Source organism: Delphinapterus leucas, chromosome 2 (assembly GCF_059928025.1).
Source record: "Delphinapterus leucas isolate spDelLeu-1000000601 "Yukka" chromosome 2, BTC_Dleu_Yukka2, whole genome shotgun sequence".
Taxonomy (NCBI): Eukaryota; Metazoa; Chordata; class Mammalia; order Artiodactyla; family Monodontidae; genus Delphinapterus; species Delphinapterus leucas.
This window is the reverse complement of record NC_143130.1, coordinates 924,878-937,852: the sequence shown is the minus strand read 5'-3', so window position 1 is coordinate 937,852 and position 12,975 is coordinate 924,878. Positions and strand designations below refer to the sequence as shown.

At 47.1% G+C, this 12,975-nt stretch overlaps 1 protein-coding gene across 14 annotated transcripts in view; it reads left to right on the top strand.

Annotated features, from left to right (window-relative positions):
• MPP7 (MAGUK p55 scaffold protein 7) overlaps window positions 1-12,975 on the top strand; it is a 250,618-nt gene that overhangs the window by 23,319 nt on the left and 214,324 nt on the right. The window contains exon 1 of one of the 14 annotated variants that reach the window (XM_089906313.1): window positions 10,000-10,085. The exons of the other annotated variants lie outside the window; for them this stretch is intronic. The gene's annotated coding sequence lies outside the window, so the exon portion shown is untranslated. Of the gene's footprint in view, window positions 1-9,999; window positions 10,086-12,975 lie in introns of those variants that run through there. 14 annotated transcript variants of the gene reach the window in all.

The window sequence follows — 12,975 nt, the reverse complement described above, 5'->3', positions numbered from 1 at the left end:
TCGAGGCTTTTCACCCTCTTAACTGGTCATGTCAGAGTCCAGCGGCACCTCCCGGTCTTGAGTCATCGAATGGAGCAGCTGTAACGGGTCTTGGAGATACTGGCATTCATCTAGTTAGCCCTTCGGACTGGAGACCCCAGCGGAGGCCTGAGCATGCATCACTGTTACCGGCAGAACCTCAGGACCAGGACAAGAGCCCTCTCAGTGACTCCAGCTCAGGTCTGTCTCCTGGGCTAAGAATGCCTGCTGCCATGTCAGTAAACAAAGGATGCTGTGGCTGTCAAGCCCTCAGCCACGGCAGCCCCCAGCAGTGCACTCCGAGGGGATTCAGGATGGAGAAAAGCAGGACGATGGCCCCAGAGAGCTGAGGTGCACATCAAAGGAATGATTTCAGTGAGCCCAGACTCTTGCACCTTCCCATGCACAGAAAAGTGCTGACGTCATTAACTTGATACCTGGTTTTCTTTAATTAACAGCCATTTTTTGATGTTCCCACGGCCTCTTTGTTGTTGAAACTCCCACATATCCTGCCCCCCCCCCCAGCCTCTTTAGTCCCTCAGGGCTGCCTGAGAGGCTGCCTCCTGGGCGTAAGTCCTCAGCAGGTCTGCGGAAGAATAAAACAGTTCTCAACTTCCAGTTCATGCATTGTTTTCAGTCCACGTTAGTATCCTGTCCTTTTTGAACTCCTCAATCTTACGCACAGTAAGTTAATCAAACTTCAAAGTGTAGTGATCTGATTTTATGTAATTGGAAGCCCTGCTTAATAATTTTCGGTTTAAGACATTCAGACACTGAAGACCGATTGCTCCGGATAGTTGATGATGGATTTATGTGTAGTTCAGGATGGTGGCGGAGGGACGTCTCTGCTAAAGGGCCCGGGTCCTGTGGTGCGGCTCAGGGGTGCCACGGGATCTGCTCCGGCCTGCGTTTCCTTCCTGGTTTTATCAGAACTTCGCTCTGGCGCTGTATGTTGAGCCACAGCTTCCTTTGAACGCGTCGGGGTCTTTTCTTCCCGGAACCTAAGCCTGTGCTGGATCCCCTGCTGGGATGTGCTCAGCCCCCGTCCTCCCCCCCACCCCCTATGATTCAGTTCTGTTCAGTTTCACATTCTTAGAGAAACGTGCTCTCCACCCACTGGAAGCCGTGTCTCCCTCCTACACTCGTTCTTCTCTCAATTATACTCTTCCCTTTCCTTTCCAGTCCTCATCACCCTTAGTAGTTCGTTTATTGCTCAGTTATTCACTTGACTACTTGTACGTGCTTTGTCTTTTCTGCTTGCTAGGCCGGCGGCTCCGTGCAGACACGGGCGGGCCATGTGTTTTATTCACCATGGCATACCCAGCACCGAAAGGCAGGGACGGCCTCCTAGGAAACCTTCTAATGTTTGTTGACTCACTGAGTGGATCCAGCCGAAGCAGAGCTCAGCAAAGATTCCGTGTAAAGGGCCAGGTAGGCATCGTACTAGGCTTTGCAGGCTCTGTGACTCCTCGGGTCTGCCGTCGCAACCCCCAAGTGGCCGTGGACGGCGTGGGTGATGAGGCTGTACGCGGGTAGAACCTTGTTGTAGAGACCGCCAGCTTGCTGTAGTCTGCTGGCTCAGAACAGCTAGCGTGTCGGGGCTACATTATCTGCTTAGGTCCCTTCCGACTCAGGTCTTACACTGAAGAACCCGAGCGTGTGGTGCACTCGAGCCGCATGTTGACCAGAATTAACTGAAACAAGAACCATTTCTTGAATGCTGACTGTGTGCCAGACACGCTGGAAACTAGGACACAGAGACCCGGCTTCCCGACTCAGAGAAGCAGGCAGGTGAGCCGGCCGTGACGCAGCGAGGCCTCAGGGCTGCGAGGGGTAAACAGCCTGTGGGTCTTGGGGACGTCAAGGCCTCGGGACGATAGGGTGGGTGCCATGTGCTGAGGGCTATCCGTGCGGTACCTGTTTTACTTCTCCCCGGGAAAACGCTGGAGAAGGTGTTATGAGGCTGAGAAGCTCCGGGAATCGGGGTCCAGTGAAGGGTTCTTTTGGCGTCAGACTCAGATTCAGGTCCTGCCCTCCTTCTTTCTCTCACTGCTGTGGCCTCTCCCGTTGTGGAGCACAGGCTCCGGACACGCAGGCTCAGCGGCCATGGCTCACGGGCCCAGCCGCTCCGTGGCATGTGGGATCCTCCTGGACCGGGGCACGAACCCGTGTCCCCTGCATCGGCAGGCGGACTCTCAACCACTGCGCCACCAGGGAAGCCCCACCTCTTTCTTTCAACTTGGGCCAGTTGTTGAACCGTAGAACTCAGAGGGTTACTGTGAAGATCAGATGAGTCTTGGAAATCACTTGACACAGAGCACTTATGCTTGTAAATTTCCAGGCGATGAGGTGCTCGTGTTGATGTACTAAAAATGCCTTTGAAACACAGGTCTGGACAATTTAAAAACCCATTCTCTCCCCGGTACTGCACTTACTGTGCACATTACCTTTCACGTAAGAAAAAAGCCCAATTTGTGTTAAATTTATTAATTGACTTGATAAGGTTGAAAAAGCTATGGAATCTATTTCTTGGTGGTTGATCAATGGAACAGGCGCATTAACACACTGAGAAATTTATAGGGATTTTACACTGGGAAACTATCCATGAGGAAGAGATTCAAAGTAGAATTAATCTTTTTAGGCGTAAAGGCATTTTCATTTGAATTGGGCTCATGACCCTGTTCCTTTCAGCGCTCCTTGTTTTGTCCCTTTTACCCAGTGTTATTTTTTACATCTTTAATCTATTGGCTCAGGTCTACCTGTCTTTAAAAACCTAGTGTCTCTATGGGAACCCGGGGACCTCTCTCTTCTCTTTTCATGCCTGACTTCCCGGCGGGCTGTGTGTGCTGAGCGCTGCTGTTTCCTCAGGACATGTTCACGGTGTGTGAAAACAGCTTGTTTTTTTCCTTCCTGACCATTACTGCTATTGGCAGCTGTGTCCCTGCTGGGTCCTGCCCTCGATCTGCCTCCCCCACCCTCCACTCTAATAAAACTGATACAGGCAGTGTCTTCTAAGCAGTATTTTTGTACCTCTGAGTATCGACAGCCTTTGGAGATGAAGTGATGGCTTCTTCCTGAAACTCCCTCCCCCTTGACGTCTGCAGTGGTGCCAGTGAATTCCTCTTTTAGACCCGGTTCTGAGCACGTCCTTTCCATCCGGCACGCCCTTGCCCCCTGTGAACTCCTTGGGCTGGCATTCAGGATCCCTCTCCCTAATCTTCCACTTTCATTCCAACACTTACCTTGTGTTTTATCCCAACTGTAATAAACAGTTTCCCAAACGTGTCTCCTGCTTCCCACTCCCATCTGTTTGCTCAAGCTGTCGGGAGGCGGCGGAGATTCATGCCGGGGCGCCGCAGGCTCTCCTTGCTTTGCTTTAACACTCAGAAGTGGTATTTTATTTCTAAAGAACTCTCTGAGGCCAGGATTGGTGTCTGTCTCATTGTCTCCACTCTAATTTGGTGGTCCCAGCAGGCACCAGGAGGCAGAGTTAAAAGCTGAGCCCCCTCGCCGGCCCTCTGGGCCGTCCTTTGGCTCTGGTGGTTGATTTCAGGTCTGGGCGTAGGTTTCCTGCACGTACTTGGTTGCTGACCAGGTCAGGATCGGGGCTCGTCCGGCTCAGTTGCTGCTCTTGAGAGCCAATCCCTGTTAGGATGGGGCTTCTTCCTTACTCAATCCTCCTTTTCTGGGGATGGAAGCTCTGGTGGAGTCTGGGGCTCAGGGCTCTGTGGAGCTGCCTTCCTGGAGGGTGAACGCACACACACCTGTTGCCCAGGTGCTTTAGAGCATCTGCGTGACTGGAGATCGTTACCTGGCCCAGGAAGACCCGTTCCCTGTTGTGTGTCCTCTACTCTCAGTGTCTCACTACGACACCACTTCACTTCCAGCACCAGATGCGTGGGCTCTGTCCTGTGGCACCAGACGGGTGTTGCATTTTAACTCAGGTCTGAAACTATCTACCTGGAGGCAGCATCAGATCAATCCCACGGGACCGCCCTCCCCCTCACGCCGGGTGCAAGTCCAGGCGGCCACCTGGGCTTCTGACTCTCCAGCAATAAATGGGAGGTTCCCATATAATCATCTCAATACATGCAGAAAAAGCTTTTGACAAATTTCAACACCCATTTATGATAAAAACCCTCCAAAAAGTAGGCATAGAAGGAACTTACCTCAACATAATAAAGGCCATATATGACAAACCCACAGCCAACATCGTTCTCAATGGTAAAACACTGAAACCATTTCCTCTAAGATCAGGAGCAAGACAAGGTTGTCCACTCTCACCACTCTTATTCAACATAGTTTTGGAAGTTTTAGCCACAGCAATCAGAGAAGAAAAAGAAATAAAAGGAATCCAAATCAGAAAAGAAGAAGTAAAGCTATCACTGTTTGCAGATGACATGATACTATACATAGAGAATCCTAAAGATGCTACCAGAAAACTGCTAGAGCTAATCAATGAATTTGGTAAAGTAGCAGGATACAAAATTAATGCACGGCAATCTCTTGCATTCCTATACACTAATGATGAAAAATCCGAAAGACAAGTTAAGGAAACACTCCCATTTACCACTGCAACAAAAATACCTAGGAATAAACCTATCTAAGGAGACAAGAAAAGATCTGTATGCAGAAAACTGTAAGACACTGATGAAAGAGATTAAAGATGATACAAACAGATGGAGAGATATACCATGTTCTTGGATTGGAAGAACCAACATCGTGAAAATGACTCTACTACCCAAAGCAATCTACAGATTCAGTGCGATCCCTATCAAGCTACCAATGGCATTTTTCACAGAACTAGAACAAAAAATTTCACAATTGGTATGGAAACACAAAAGACCCTGAAGAGCCAAAGCAATCTTGAGAAAGAAAAATGGAGCTGGAGGAATCAGGCTCCTGGACTTCAGACTATACTACAGAGCTACAGTAATCAAGACAGTATGATACTGGCACAGAAACAGAAATATAGATCAGTGGAACAGGATAGAAATCCCAGAGATAAACCCACGCACGTATGGTCACCTTATCTTTGATAAAGGAGGCAAGAATATACAGTGGAGAAAAGACAACCTCTTCAATAAGTGGTGCTGGGAAAACTGGACAGCTACATGTAAAAGAATGAAATTAGAACACTCCCTAGCACCATACACAAAAATAAACTCAAAATGGATGAAAGACCTAAATGTAAGGCCAGACACTATAAAACTCTTAGAGGAAAACATAGGCAGAACACTCTATGACATAAATCACAGCAAGATCCTTTTTGACCCACCTTCTAGAGAAATGGAAATAAAGACAAAAATAAACAAATGGGACCTAATGAAACTTCAAAGCTTTTGTACAGCAAAGGAAACCGTAAACAAGGTGAAAAGAGAACCCTCAGAATGGGAGCAAATATTTGCAAATGAAGCAACTGACAAAGGATTAACCTCCAAAATATACAAGCAGCTCATGCAGCTCAATATCAAAAAGCAAACAACCCCCAATCCAAAAATGGGCCGAAGACCTAAATAGACATTTATCCAAAGGAGATATACAGAGTGTCAAGAAACACTTGAAAGGGTGCTCAACATCACTAATCATTAGAGAAATGCAAATCAGAACTACAATGAAGTATCACCTCACACTGGTCAGAATGGCCATCATCAAAAAATCTACAAACAATAAATGCTGCAGAGGGTGTGGAGAAAAGAGAACCCTCCTGCACTGTTGGTTGGAATGTAAGTTGATACAGCCACTATGGAGAACAGCATGGAGGTTCCTTAAAAAACCAGAAATAGAACTACCATACGACCCAGCAATCCCACTACTGGGCATATACCCTGAGAAAACCATAATTCTAAAAGAGTCATGTACCGCAATGTTCACTGCAGCTCTATTTACAATAGCCAGGACATGGAAGCAACCGATGTGTCCATTGAGAGATGAATGGATAAAGAAGATGTGGGACATATAGACAATGGAATATTACTCAGCCATAAAAAGAAACGAAATTGAGTTATTTGCAGTGGGGTGGATGGACCTACAGTCTGTCATACAGAGTGAAGTAAGTCAGAAAGAGAAAAACAAGTACCGTATGCTAACACATATATATGGGATCTAAAAAAAAAAAATGGTTCTGAAGAACCTAGGGGCAGGACAGGAATACAGACATAGAGAATGGACTTGTGGACACGGGGAGGGGAAGGGTAAGCTAGGACGAAGTGAGAGAGTGGCATGGACATATATACACTACCAAATGTAAAGTACATAGCGAGTGGGAAGCAGCCACATAGCACAAGGTTATCAGCTCGGTGCTTTGTGACCACCTAGAGGGCTGGGATATGGAGGGTGGGAGGGAGACACAAGAGGGAGGAGGTATGGGGATATATGTATACATACAGCTGATTCACTTTGTTATACAGCAGAAACTAGCACACCATTGTAGAGCAATTATACTCCAATAAAGATGAAAAAATATATATATAAATGGAGGTTCCCACGACCCCCTCCTTGGGTTCAGTTAATTTGCTAGAGTGGCTCACAGGAGTCAGAGGAACATTTTACTGACTAGATCACCCACTAGAAAAGGATACAACCCAGGAACAGCCAGATGGAAGAGATGCACAGGGTGAGGTCTGGGGAAGGGCAGGGCTGGCGTGCCCTGTCCAGGCTCCACTTGCCCTGCACCAGCCCGCGAGCTCACCTAACTCTGTCCTTTTGGGGTTTTATGGAGGCCTCGTGACACAGGCATGGTTGATTAATCTCATTGGCCGTTGGTGACTGAACTCAGTCTCCAGCCCCTCTCCAGTCCCTGGAGGTCAGGGCAGGACTGAAGGTTCCTACTCTCCAATCGAGGTTGGTCCCCTGGCCACCAGCCCCCATCCTTAGGGGCTCTCCGGAAGTCACCTTATTCCCATAAGCTCAGGTGTGGTTGAAAGGAGTTTTTGTTTGATCAGTAACAGAAGACACTTTTATTGCTCTTATCACTTAGGAAATTTCAAGGGTTTTGGGAGCTCTGTGCCAGATACGGAAGGAAGATCAAATATATGTTGATGATAAATCATAGTGTCACATGCCCCCTCTTGAAGATTACAGCACCTGAATTAGGACTAGGCTTCCCACATTCGTCAGGTGTTTTGCCTTGCTCCTGTTAAAGAAAAGATAGTATTTGAACTGTTAAAAAATTTCTGACGCTCATGAAAGTGAGGCAGACTTTATTCAAGAGAGGCCATTGTGATGGGTGGAGAGACCACTGTGGCGGGGGGCTTGGAGTCCGGGAGGGTCACGCTCAAGTCCGCAGACAGCTTGGGCACGTGGGAACTCACAGCCAAAGTCAGGGGTCAGCATGGATGTCCTTGTGCGGAGATTGACTAAAAGGAACGTCTTGGGTACGGCGGATTCTGTCTAAAGCAACCTAGTAAGATTCCCGTTGCAGGCGGGCCAGGGTGATCGGGCCTCCCCTGGGGGTGGAGGGAAAGGAGCCCGAGCAGATACTGAAGGTGCGGGGTTCTGGTTAAACTGGCTGATAGGGATTCTTGCCAGCATTGTGCAGTGCAGGGAGCCCAGGAGTCAGGCCTGGTTGAGAAAGACTTCAGGGGGTCCTGAGGTGAGTTCGGTTAATGAGAAAGTCTTCCTTATGCTCTCAGCTGCAGCTCCTGGAAGTCTGAGCTGGGGGGTCTTCTCATCTCCCTGCCCCCCTGCCCTCCCCCCGCCCTCCCCCTCCCCCGCCCTCCCCCGCCCTCCCCCTCCCCCCCTCCCCTCCCCCTCCCTCCCCCTGCCCTCCCCCTCCCCTGCCCTCCCCCCGCCCCTCCCCTCCCCCCGCCCTCCCCCTCCCCTGCCCTCCCCCCGCCCTCCCCCTCCCCTGCCCTCCCCCCGCCCTCCCCCTCCCCCCCCCCCCCGCCCTCCCCTTCCCTCTGCCCTCCCCCTCCCCCACCCTCCCCTTCCCTCTGCCCTCCCCCTCCCCTCCCCCCGCCCTCCCCCTCCCCTGCCCTCCCCCCACCCTCCCCCTCCCCTGCCCTCCCCCCGCCCTCCCCCTCCCCTGCCCTCCCCCTCCCCCACCCTCCCCTTCCCTCTGCCCTCCCCCTCCCATCCCCCCTCCATCCCCACTGCTGAGGAGGGGCAGCTCCAAGAGCCCTCCCTCCCCTGCACTCCTGGCTGCTTGGGTTATGCTTCACAGCCAAGTCCTGAGGAGGAAAATACTCCAGTGTTGATTTTAAAGGTTTTCTGTGTATGTCTCATGAGCAGATCTAATTTTTCATCATAATAAACAGTGATGGAAAAATGCAGCATTGTAGTATTGTAAGATCCCACTGACAGTGGTGAACCAGGACAGGAGAGGTGTGCTATAATCCCCCGCCCCCGTTATTTGATGTGAACAATTGCTGTTTTCTTAATATTTGTTTGGAGAGCTATGCAAACTCAGTCTCAGTAGCTGTGACTCCGCCCGTCCCCATCACATCACACCCCTAATTCCTTAAATCCAAGAGCCCCTGGTGGCCTTTTCAGTGTATTTAGATAAAAAGCAATTTGAATATGCTGCCACCAAAGAATTTCAGTTTTTCTTGACAATATTTTGTCATCGCATCTGACTTAGATGTGATCAGGTAGTTAGATATGCAGAGAAGCAGCAGCCTGGGGCATCTGGTCTCACCTGTGAGATCCAGCAGGTTCTGACCTGGGTACATGGACAGACTTTAGAGTCTTCTGGCTCCACAGTCTGCCTGGATCAGGTGCAGCTTTCTGTGTATCTTGTGAACGTTTCCGCGGACAGAGCAGGTCCATGGTTTTCATCTGATCCGAAAATATCCATGGCTCCTGAAATGCCGAAGGCTGTTGTACTACAGTGTTATTTATGTAACTGAAATGGTAACATAAACCACGGATGACTTTAAAAGTGCCTGATTTAGGACCTGTGATGGTGGGTGCCTAGCGTAGTGAGCGCATGGTGCCAATTTTTGAGCTATGCTGTTTCACCTTAATTTACTAGTTCAGTCAAAAATTATAAATAGAAAGATAAACTAGTCTCTCAGGGTCCGGAAGCATGTTGATTATCACGGGACCAGACATTACCACCTCCCCAGTTGGAGGACGTTCCATGTCACTGTCGCTGCAGCGCTTCTCATGCCCACCCTCCATGCTCAGGGGTCACCTGAAGGGGGAAGCTGTACTGTGGAGGAGAAATATATTTGGAGGCCAGAGGAAGAATGGAGGTGGTGTTGACATTGAGCAAGTGCTGTGACTTTCTGCTGGTTCCTCGTGTTAAGGACAAAATTCAATGGAGTAAATTTTAAAGATCTCATTGGGTTTATCCAGTGATTCATGGAACAGGCAGCACCCGCCCGGCAGATAGAAGTGAGCTCTGAAGAGCTGTGCACGGCGACAGGTTTCACGGAGCACAGTTATAGCAGGAGCACAGAAGTTACCTGGGCGTTTGCTGAGTGATTAAAGCAGGGTTACTTTCCTTGGGTGGAGCAGAGGGCAGGCTTGGAGCTGACTCCTTGGCCCAGGCCTGCCTTTCCTGGGAGAACTGAGCATAGGATCTTCAATGTTGGTTTGCTGATGTGGGGCTTTGCACAAGCGACTCCATCTTGGGCCCAGTCTGGCTACTTCAGTGCTGGTGTGACCACTTTTAGGACCTAATGGTAGGGACAGCGATTTGCCTTTTACTGAAGTCCTTGTGTAGGCGTCTGCCTTGGATCTGACCTATTACTTGTTCCAGGATAAAAAGCACTGCTCAGGGGATGCAGAGCTGCTGTGCTGATGGACAGGTGCATTTGTGATAAACACCGTAGAGTTACAACCCCAGTGAGTGTCTTGCAGAATCTTACGTAAATCATGGTTCAGTGTAATAGCTCTCAGTTAATTCTTTGTTCTCTCACTTGTGTGTCAGACCTGCTTTTGCTAATGAGCGTAAACCATTCCGACGGCTAAAATGGTCAGTTCTGGACAGGGAACTAGTGAGAAAGTAGACAAGAGCAATTTTTCTTTCTTCCTTGGAAGGTTAAAGACTCTTAGTTGAATTGAAGATCCATCTGGCTTTGCAGTTTGCTGAATTGACTTAAGAAAACGAATTTGCTTTGGTAAGGAACTAAGCTACTTAAAGAATAATTTCACAGTGTAACTTTTTTAGGCAACTATAATTGCAAAAATTATTTAAATTCTTTCTTTAATAGGAATTGGGCATAGAATAAGTCTCAACACTGAGTTAAAATATATCACATAGAAAACAGCATTTTTATTTTAAGTACATTAGAAGAGAGATACTATTTGGTTAAAATAGTTAAGTATGTTATCTAGTTGTTTTCATATGTTTTTATTTAGTAATTTCTCTATCTTGATAGGCGATTGAAGGAAAGAACCGTCTGTCTATAGGTATGAGGAAGATTGCTATAACTATTTCAGATCACTAATAACTAGATATAGACAATACATTCCTTGGTAGCTTGGGAGACTGAAATAGAAGGGATTTCCAACTGGAAATAATTGGTTACCTTTTAGGTTAAAACATATACTAACAAGTAGAAAAAAGAATTGACACTGATGTAGTCATCTAATAAGGCCATAAACATTTACTGTTTTTACAAATAAGGAATTTATAAGTAGCTGATAAAATTTTCTTAAAATTGGTCTTTCCCGGGTGTGGGCATGCAGGGAAATTTTAGCAGTATTCTAATGAACAGTTTTTGTTTTAAACACTGTGCCTTTATTTTCATGTGTGTTAGAAAACATAACTAGCTCGTCAAACTCAGGGTTTCACTGCTCTTTGTTTTAAAAGGGTCCAAAGTAGGTATTTAAGCTAAGAAAGACTTGACTGAAGAAAAACGTTGTTTTTTATGTAATGTAAATGTTGCCAGGGTGATATATGAATGAGCGAAGTTTGGGAACTACTGATTTTAATTGTTGGTACACAGCTTTCTGTTTAACTTTGAGTTGATATATTTTAAAGAGTAATAATGAACTGGGGAGTAGGATGGGGTGTTACATTTGAGGAGCAATTTCACCTGTTGAAATTGAGCCCGGAGCCTTTTCATTGCCTGATGCAGGCTCTTTCTTATTTCCCCTTAGCTGTTTAGCGTAGCAGTAACCTGGTATTTCCACAGCCTCCGTTCCACTTTTCTGCTTTACGTGGAACTCTCTCCCCCAATACGCAGCGTGCTCTCAGAGAGGGGATTATACCATCTTCATCTGTGATGATACAGTGCCTGGCAGTTGCTGACTAAGACATGTGGCTATTCAATAAAACTAATAGGTGTAAAGCCAGATATTTAATTAGTCCTAAGTTAAAACAGCAGTCCCTCCCCCACCCCCCAAATTACCAGACAGTTTTATGAATAGGCAAGCTGCAGACTTTTGGTACTAGTAGCTCAAAAAGAAAAAAAAAAAACAAATCCCCCCCCCACCGTGAAATTGTTTTACTTTTCTGTCTTCCTCGTGGTATCACCTTGACTCTGCTTGGAAAGACAGCAGCAGCGTGAGAGTGGAAGGACCACTGGGTCTGTCCTCATCCCGTTATGTGGGTCTGGGACAGGAATGGTGAGGTGAGGTATAACCTGCCGCAGAGGGTCGTGGGTCAGATGAAATCATGGCTGTGTAAATATTCAGTATTGCCAGGACCCACAGGAGTGTGTGTTTTTATTTTTACTCTTAAGTGTCAGCACATGACTATAAATACCTTCCCTAGAAATTTTGTATCCACCCCTCCCACACGTAACCGGTCTGCCCTTTCCTTGAGGAAGAACAGAAACAAAGCCCCCATCCACAGACAGAAGCCCACCTCCTGGTTTATTGGCGTCTCTCTAAGCTACCTCAGATCTTTTTGGGGGAAGGAGTCAGAGTTTGAATTCATAAATACTTTTTTTTTTTTTTACTGTTTATATAATATTTTTTTCTGAAGAGCATTGGTAGTTCCAGAATACATTATTGGTGACTTAAAACAAAACAAAAATAAACATAATTCTTTTCAGCTTTGAAAGAGACTTTTGTTAGGAGTTGATAGTGGTGAATTATTTTCTGTGACATTGGAAGGAAGTATGCAAGAAACTTACTTGGTGCTGGGATGAGGTAGTTCTGATGGACCGTTTATTGACCGTGATACACGACTTAACGTTTACTGACTGTTATATGTACTGTGAAAGGCACTTGATTATTACATTTAACACTTTAAGATATTATTTCTGTTTCAGGGGAAAAGAAAGCTGAGAAGTGGCAGAGCTTGGATTTGAGTCTAGGTTTGATTGACTCGAAAGCCCAGTGGTTGTTCACCCTGGCTGTGCACTTGATTCACCGGGGAACCTTACTGGTGCCGGTGAAGTTCTCCTTCATGGTTTACATATTCTTCAGTGTAAACTAATTGTGACGAATAACGTTCATGTCTGATGATTCTAGTATCTGAATTACCTGTTGTTTCTTTTGTCTTTTTCTGTTGGCTCTGTCTCTTGATAGGTCGGTAGTTTTTGGTCGAATATTGGACATTATAGAAAACTGTAGTGGTGCGGTCCCTTTGGGGTCCCTTTGGGGTCCCAGCTGAAAGCTGGTGAGATTTAGTAGTGTTCTCCTACCTTGCTGAGCCCCAGACTCCAGTTTTTATCTTTCCAGCCTGGTGAGATAGACTGTATCTCTGCTCAGCTTCTCAGTCACTCGGCAGCTGCATTGTTTGATGTCTCTATCCTGTGGTTTGGTTTGCTAATGAACCGGTGAATGCTTTTGAGAAGAAAAGCAGCTCAGACTGCTGGACTCACTTCTTTGTGCTCGTGCTTTTCTTCCTGCAGGACTTCTGGCCTCTCAAGTCCTAGCTGCCTTACTAGGCCTCAACTCCATTTTTTTGTCTTCCCAGGCCTGTCAGAGTGACCGAGGCTCCCTTGACTCCTCTTTTTAACAGTCGTCTTCTCCTATCTTCGTAACCTCTCCGTCTACACTGCTTATGAATTGGGAAGTGGGATAAAGCAGCGTTGGGTACATCTCAAAATCCTT